This window comes from Cornus florida, unplaced genomic scaffold (assembly GCF_030987335.1).
Source record: "Cornus florida cultivar Cherokee Brave unplaced genomic scaffold, ASM3098733v1 CherokeeBrave_3.0.0_Hap2_Chr11, whole genome shotgun sequence".
NCBI lineage: Eukaryota > Viridiplantae > Streptophyta > Magnoliopsida > Cornales > Cornaceae > Cornus > Cornus florida.
Window position 1 is genome coordinate 109137376 of NW_026775581.1, and position 9651 is coordinate 109147026.

The following is a 9651-nucleotide window of genomic DNA, read 5'->3' on the forward strand; positions in this document are numbered from 1 at the left end:
TTTTTTTTTATTCTTGTCTTTGAATAATTATTCCAAACACACTGCAACTTTATTGTTTATTGTTACACATTATTCTTTATTGTACATGTATACTGACTTTAATATTGCATGTCTATAATAACTTTATTATTTTTTTATTTCTACATTGTTCTTTATTGTACATGTATACTAACCATGTTTTCTAGTGTCCATGCCATGCATATTGTATGACGGATCTATAGATCCCGCTCTGATATGCATGGATAGTTTCAGAGTTTTACTCATTGTTAGTGGTGTTGTGTACTTTGTAACTATTTAGAAGATGTAGACAAGTCATTTAATTCATCAGCATCATTTGGACAATTTCGACAAGCGTAACAAGTATGTTGGAGGTGACTTGGAGCTGTTTGATAATGTGGACAGTGATACAATGTCATACATTGAACTTTAAGGCATGCTCAAAAGCTTTTTTTGAATGCACACAACAAAATTTTCTACATGGATCACATCTATGGGCATTTATTACAACTTTTTAATGACCTAAGTGTGATGGCTATGTTTGAAACATACAAAAATATTCCACCGATCCACATTTATGTCAGCAAGCCAAATGAAGAGGATAATGAAGCTGTTAGATCAGAGAAAGAAGAAGTTGACACTGATAATGACAGTGTTTTTAGTGTTGAAAATCAGAATGCTGGCAGTAATGGCAATGCTGAAAATCAAAATGCTGAGAATGAGAATGTTAACAGTGATGACAATGCTGAAAATCAAAATACTGAGAATGATGAGTTTGGTAATATTAAAGTGGATGATGAGGAATTGGATGATGTGTCCCTATATACACCAAGTGATGAGTTATGGAGTATTTACAGTGAATCTGATGATGAAGAGATAGTAGTGCACCTAGACAACCAAAAACCAAAATTACAAAGAATTGGTTTTTGGATGAGAGGAACAAAAAATTGGTCATAGGCATAAAGTTTGGGAATGTTAAAGAATTTAAAACTGTCTTGAGAGAGCATGCTATTGCTAACAGGTATAACATAAGGTTTAAGAAGAATGAAAGAACAAGGGTCACTGTTATATGTGTGAATGGATGTGGATGGAGGATACATGCCTCTTTGAGAGGAAATGGCAACTTTGAGCTAAGTACAATTAAACCTCATGATCCTGATTGCCCTGAAGCTGAGATAAATAGGCAAGCAACTTCTACCTACATTACAGGGAAGTATGTGCACAAATTTAGGAAGTTACCTGAATGGAAAAATGATGGTATCCAACATCATGTTGCTGATAACTTGGAGATTGAAGTGTCTAGGTTCAAAGTGATAAGGGCAAAGAGGAAGGCCTTGGATATTATTGAAGGTCGCCATGAAGACCAGTTTCCAAAATTAGAGAATATTTTGCCTTTGTAATGAAGAGCTTACCTTGTGTGTGGAAAGTGTAAAGCTCGTGGTCACAATGCAAGGACCTGCAAAAATCAACCAGTAGAGCCTAGACCACCAAAAAGTAAGGGAGACAGACCTTCAAACACTCAACTTAGAATATTGCATATTTCTAGTGGTGACATTCAAGATGTTGAGAATTAAGGAAGTGATGGGAATGGTAGAGGTAATGTGAATAAGATAATTAGAAGAGTTGCAATAACACAGGGGACTAGGAGAGGGACAATAGGGATAACACAAGGAAGAGGTGATGGGACTTTTAGAGGGACTGGGAGAGGGAAGCAGCAGGGACAACACAAGGAAGAGGTGATGGGACTGTTAGAGGGACTGGGAGAGGAAGAACAGCAAGGACAACATAAGAAGAGGTGATGGGACTTTTAGAGGGACCGGGAGAGGAAGAACAGTACGGACTAGGGGCAGTGGTAACATTGGAGTGACAACACAAGGAAGGGGTGCATTGGGCAGTGGTAACAGTGGAGTGACAACACAAGGAAGGCTTGCATTTGGTAGTGGTTGGGGCAGTAGTAGCAGTGGACTGACAACACAAGAAAGGGGTGCATTGGGCAGTGTTGACATTGGGACTTCTAACTTTGTAGATGTTCCAATCACAGCTAGTGAGGTATATTGTGCTTAACACCCTATTTGCATTAACATAATACTTATTTGTGCCTTTGATATAACCTAGTTAATTGTTCAAAACTGTATAAACAGGTTATTAATGTTACATAATCTCAAATTGTTGACATGCCTACTCTCCTATCATAAGCAACCCAAGACAGCCAAGACTGGTGGTATTAGGTATTGCATTGAATTTACATTTATATAAACTGGTGGCATTTATTTTATTGATTAATAGTTTATGGACTATTCTTTTAAAACTTCTAAACATCCATGAATCTCTAGTGAAGTTTCTCCTAAAATGTAATTTATTACTATCAGTCTATCAGACTTTAGATGGTTAGGAAAAGGACTATGAAAATTTACATTTTTTTATATTTTATGATTTCACATCTCGTTGATAATGATATATATATATATTAATTTATTTCTCTTAATAACACTCAAAAAGCATAATTGAGAAATACAAGATCATTTTATATTTTTCTTAATTAGTTAGTTTTAGATGGTACATGTTCAATATGGCAGCACATATTGTTCAAGTTTTTTATTGTATGCCGCTATAACTTATGCTTCAAAACCTGATACAAGATGGTATTCAAATTAATTTTGTAATATTTCTAATTAGTCTTAATATTAAGAATTAATAATATTCAGATTATATAATTGTTGAACACGTCTTGTCTGTTGGGCTAACACGTAAAAAATGTCATAGTTAAGAAGCAAAACCACTCTTTCACCATTTGTTCTCCTTTCTTTTTCTTTTTCCCTTTACATTTTCTTATCTTTCTTATTTTCAAACAAGACTAAGATAAGTTTCTTTCTCTTACTTTATTTTCATTTGAGTCAAAAATGTGTTAATTATATGAGGAGGCATAGATATAGATTAGAATAGTGTCACATGTGATCAAACAAACACTCAGCACTCACAGACATCCTCATCCTCATAGACCCCCTGCCTTGCCAACCACTTGATTCCTTTAGAAAAATCTCAACCCTGTAACAAAAGTACCACTCTCTCCATCACAAACAATTTGCTTGCACATTTACTATCCAAATTTGACTTCCTGTCACAGCACCAAACAAGTCTTAATTAGAACACTGACGATTACCTAATTCTTTTCTTTTTGTCTTTTTTAATTAAAAAAGAGAGATCAGAATTAGATGCTTATACACATTGAATTTGACAATCTCCAGCACTTTTAGTCTCCAGAATTAGATGCATATACACATTAAATTGACATTTATATAAAATAGTGGCATTTATTTGCATTTACTTTTATGACAGTTTACATTTAGTTTTAGGATAGTTTGCATTGATCGGGTTCTTATTCATGCTTTGTTTAATGTTTCAGGTTATTAGTAGTTGGTCAGTTTGCAGGGACTATTAATGAATTTTGGTATCTCAGCAACATATGCAAAACTGTGTAGGGTATGACTTAAATTAGTACAACAATTACTTTTGTGTATGATGGTGAAAATAGTACTATTTTTGAAGTTGCTGAAACTAGTATTACTTTTTGTATAGGCTGACTAGGATGACTTATATAGGTCTGCTTACTTTTTGACTAGAATGACTTGATGAAAGTGGTTGTACATGGGTTTTTTTTTTTTGTGTTGAAAGTGGTACCTTTACTGAAGGTGAAACTGGGTTTTGTTTAGGATGATGATTTTGGTAAATTAATTATACCAATTCCTGCAAGTTTATGAAGGTGCTTGTGTTTTTTTTTTTTTTTTTTTTTTTTTTTTTTTTTTTTTTTTTTTTGAATGGTTTGATAAATATGGCATTGGTATAGTTGAATGGTTTGATATATATGATTTGCACTAATTGAATGGTTATGACTAATGACAGGTTAGATGAATGAATTGATATGGTTGAATGTTTAGTGATGACTGTTTTTCATTCGTATGGTTGAAGCATTAAAGTTGAATGCAATATTTCATAAACAAATTTACAGCATAAACTAAAATACAAGCATGCAATACAGTAAGTCAAATAAGAAATTCACATCACTATATTAAGAATTACAATATAGGTAAAAAAACCAAAGAGAAAATTGTCAAACGAACCACAACATATTTCGCCAACAGCAGGTACCGAAGGCTGAACTTTAGCAGTTTTTTCCACTTCTTTTCTCAAGTCTACTATCATATTTTCTAACTCCAATAACCTTTCACCTTCACATTCAAGGGTGCCTCTGAAATTCTTGTTGATGCTTTAGCTTGTTGCAACTCTTGCACTCTGTCATAAGATCCCAAACTAATTTACGGTAGTACTCGGGCAATTCTTCATCTTTCCACCTTAAAAAAGCACATGAACCAGTTCTATAGTTTGCACAATCATAAAACCTTCTACCCAGATTTCTCTCTGTATTTGAAATCTTCAAAAGACTTCTAACTTTACAATGGCAGTAACATTCTTTCGCCTTTCCATATGAGTAAGAACGACTTCTTGAGGTTGAAGATTCCATGTATTATTGTTGTATGTAAGCAGAAAGGAAAGATGAAAGGGGTTTGAGAAGTGAGAAAGAGCCCAACTGATGGAATGAGGCTCCCGGATTAGAACTAGAAGAATACTCATAGACAAGCAAGCATACTAAGCATTCTCACCACCAGCAAAGCCGGACCAATATTCCCACTATCCCTCTAGCCAGACAAGAAGTTGACTCTAGCTGAAAAAAATAGAAAGAGAGAGAGAGGGAGAAAAAAAAAAAGAAAAAGAGAAATACAATGCTAGAGAGAGAGAAATGCTAGAGGAAGTATAGAGAGAGAAAACACTAAAGAGGTATATATAGAGAAAAAAATAAAAAATATATATAAGGTAATGTGCACAAAATACCCCTATACTATGAGATTCTTAGCACATATACCCCCTTGGGCATTTTGGGAAGAGTAAGAGGGTAAAATAGTTATTGCAGCAATAATTTATGTTAGATTTCTGACGGAGGGGTAATTTTGCACAATTTCAAAAGATTAGGGGTGTTTATTGTACACTTTTTTAAATAGGGGGTAAAAGTGCTACGAAAAGTATATTCAGGAGTGTTTTCTACACTTCTCCCTTTTATTTATTAATTGGTTTGGATGTAAATGGATATCCATTTGAAGGCCATCACTTGCCGAGTAAGCTGTTTTTTTATTAAAAATGATAAATCTTTTGCAAAACATATATAATATTCATGCAAATAAATAAATAAATATAATATACAATATATGTTAAATATAGTAGAAACTAGAAAGTAATAAACTCCAGACATATTTGGTGGTTATTACAAAATAATAAAAATACCTCAAATTTTATTATTTTTGAATTGTTATTCAATATAGCAGTAATATCAGTTTGCATAGCGATTACAATAATATAATAATTTTTAATCAATAGGCATCAGCCCAAAGGATATATTATATCTCTTCTCCAAACCTGTCAACAAAATTACTGTCAATTTTATTTAAAATAAAATTTCTAGTTTATATGCTAACTTAAACCTAAGTTACTCCACCCATATAATTGAAATTTAATTTCAAATCAAATTTTGTTGTCGTTTTCCTTTTCCAATTCCAAATCACTTTGGTTACAAATCGGTTGTGTAAAATTATAGGCATATTAGGGTAAAGTACATAAAACATGCTATATTATATTTACTCTGCGTATCACACATGTCGTATGTAAAAAACACCCTCAATTTATGTAAGAAAGTCCGGACACATTTAAAATTGACAATGTACAAATTTAAAAAACAAAAAAATTTATTTTGTAAAATGATGAATGTCATACCCCCGGATTTCCGGATGCGGGTTGGCCAGACCCACGCCCGATAACCGAGGATATCAAATCAATTAGCAATAATCGAACACAGAATACAAATAAGAAAAATAAGAATAAATAAATTACTGAAAAGAAACTAGAATAATAATCCAAAAACTTCATAATAAAATTTAATTAACAAAGAATGATTCTGATACATCCTACTTCTCCATTTCTATTACAACTCGGGAATCCATCTAGTGGACCCCTAAAATATCTCACTGAACTCAAACGATTGGAAATGAAACCCAAGTCTAAAATATGAAATAAAACCCTGGTCATCGGTGGAGTGAATAACTGTATCTGCTCAGCACGATCCAGCTCCAAGTCTGGAACTAACAAACACCTGTAAAAATAAGAGTGGGTCAGGCCCACATGCAAATTCTTCTCTAACTGCAATCCAAACAGTGACTCCATACGCAGATACACCCTAGATATCTCAACAATAGCTATCTAGTCCATACATATAGATATATCCACACTAAGGGACATTCACTGGACTACAGTAGGGGTCTCAACCTAAATAGAAGGCAACATGTGAAAACGTACCCAAAGGTGGGCATGTGTACCTAGACCTAACAGGGTACACCTCAACCTACTATAGCCAGCTACGCATCCACTGCATATACGCACCCTAACCAACGAGTCTGAGGCTCAAGCTCATCTCGTGGTACCATAAATATATATATAAAGTCCGTCCCAAAACTAAGGTATGTAGTTCAAATATTTATTGAACTGACATACAATAAATAAGCTAGTTAGTCTATCAACTTATTCAGTTGATATGACTTAACTATCATCCATTAATCCAGGAAGCCACTCAACTTAGTTGCAGTTGATTTGACTTAACACAATTAGGATTCAATATTTTTAAATCCATTCCTTTAATCCATTAGGTTAGGTTTAGGCGTTTTGAGCTAAACCGTCCCCTAGTATGTCACCGTCCAATACCGGTGCATACAATCATCCATATCCATGTAATTGACAGAATATATTTATTCAGCAATTTAAATCCAAAACCATGTACAAATTACAGACTATCAATAACAGTACAGCAATTTAATAACTAAACCAAAAGCCAGGTAATTGCAGAATAGTTTATACAACACTACAGTAATTACAGTTCAAAACCATAATCCAATTACTTGTATGATAATATCTAAGATCCCACAATTAACATCCAAACCATGTAAATTACAACCTATAAATAACAGTATAGCAATTTACAATCCAAAACCATCCCAAATAATTACAGAAGACTATTTATAGTTTCAGCAATTTAAATTCAAAAGTTAAACCATGTATTTGCAGGAAACGGTTTAAAGGTTCAACAACTAGCATCCATAGCATGCGTAGATCACATCTAATATATCAATGACTCTATCATGCATTAAAAATAAGTTTTTAAATCACATTATAGTCCCATAAATTGCTAGATTAATTTGAGCAACTTAATTTTCTCCATCAGGTAACTGCGTGCTAAGTTGTATACTGATATTCTGTTTAATCTGTTAGCACAGAGCCCCAATAAGTTACAAGTCTAATTGTTATTCAAAAGACTCCATCACACATTTAAACTTTAATTTAGAACTATATTATAGCCCCTTAAATTGTCAAATTAAAATTAGACAATAAATTTCCTTCCAACCGTTAACCGTACGCAAAGTGGCTAAATAGCGCACAGTTAATTCTGTTAATACCAAGAGGCTATTTTATGCATTTCAAGACCTTAGTTACATGTTAAAATAATTATTTAAAAACCCATTAAATTTCTAAAACTGTTCAATAACCCAAAATGCCCAAACAGTAGCTAAAAATTTCAGTATGCGTCAAATTGAGAAAGAGCCTGTTCTTGGAAAAATTAGAGCAGGCTCCATTTCAGCCTAGAGCCGGCACCATACAACCTTGGAGCCGGCTCTAATCAGGTGGGAGCCGGCTCTTGGTATTCCAGAGCCGGCTTTCTTCCCCCCTGTGAGCCTTCTCTCCGTTCTGCTCCGTTTCAGCTTCTCTGCTCCTTCACCGGCTTATTCCTATCACTCTATAGGATATTAAAACTGAACTTAGGTGTCTAATTAACACCCAGTAGCGTCCCATTAGTTCATTACAATCATTGGAATCAATTACAGGAATTTAAATTTGAACTAAATTTGTTACTGAACCGAAACATGCTTAAGGAACTAAACTGAAATTAATTTACAACCACGGTTCCATTCCAACCCCTCTGTTCTTCCTCTAATATAAATGTTTAAAGGTTTTAAATCTCATCTAGTATTAAATTAGACCTTCGTTTATTGCAGTCAAACTCAATACCATGTTAAAACAGTGACGACCTTTTTACTCTAAAAACAGAGACGATGCAACCATACATGATACAATTATTACAGATAAATTTCACGGATAACAGATAACCAACTTAACATATAATAGTCATGCATGGTTAAATTAATGTCCAATTAATCCCTAGAGATTATCTAGGTGCACAGAACACAAGCCAAATGGAAGGAGAAAGAGAAGAACTTGCCTGTAGTTTTGGTCTCAAAATTGTGTTGTCGTCTTCCTAGTTTCCGGCAACCACTGACCATCTTCAAGCCTCCTATGGTTTTGGTTTAAGCCACCACAACTCTCCCTTGGCCCTTTCTATTCTCCTCCTAAGTTTTGTTCTATTTTCTCTCGCTCAGTTCTCTCAAAACTCTCTGTATTTTCACTGTGTCGTGAATAGGGTTATCAACCCTAGGGACGTATAAGTTATATATTTATAACTAATTCCAACTCCAAGTCCATAAAACCCTAAACTTAAAACCCAATTAATTATGTCGGCAAGTCCATAAAAATATTTAAAACCCTAAAAGATAATTCATACACTTATATATATAGGCCTTTAGAAAACCCTAATTAAACTAGAGCTAAGGCAGAACCCTAATTAAACTAGAGTCGGCCCATAAACTTAAGTCACATACACGTTAAATACTTGTATGACGGCTCCAAGAAACCCTAACTGAAAACTGTTAATTCAACTTCTACTTAAGCACTTATTAAAGACAAATAAATAATTAACCAAATAAGGCATTTAAAATACAATTTAAAATAAAACAAACAATACAATAACTCAGATAACTAAACAAACCATAATTCAAATAAAGAAAATAAGACAATTAAATAATTAACCAAATAAGGCATTTAAAATACAACAAACAAAATACAACAATTACAAAATCAATAGATAAAAATGCACATAGAATGAAATTTAAATTCCAATTTTATCCTTTTTAATTTTAGGGGTATTACAATGAACTACAACATAAAAGTGTGAAAAACGCCATGTTGATTGAGCACCCATTTGTTTTTATTTTTCACTAAAGATTGAACACCAGTTTGTTGTTGTTTTTTTATTTTTTTAAAGATTGAACACTCATTTGTTGATATATAATAAATTATATATATATATATATATATATATATATTTATATATATATATATATATAGTCCTGATCTTTTGCTCCCCATGGAGTAAGAAAAATAATCCACACTTTCTATATAGACCGTTAGATTAAATCTAACGGTCATTTCACAAACTCACCTATGGTTTTTACTTTTAACACAAAACCACTCTCACCCTATTTTTAGTTTCTATAATTAATTTTACCATTACCATCTACTGTAATAATTAAAGGTAATTATCAAAATAAAAATTGAAACCTTTGAAAAAAATTAATTCCTGTATATTTTATTAATAAATTTGTTTTTATTTAAATATTTCTTTGAAAGAAAAACAATACCCGCATCTTCTTAAGAGGCTTGATAGTG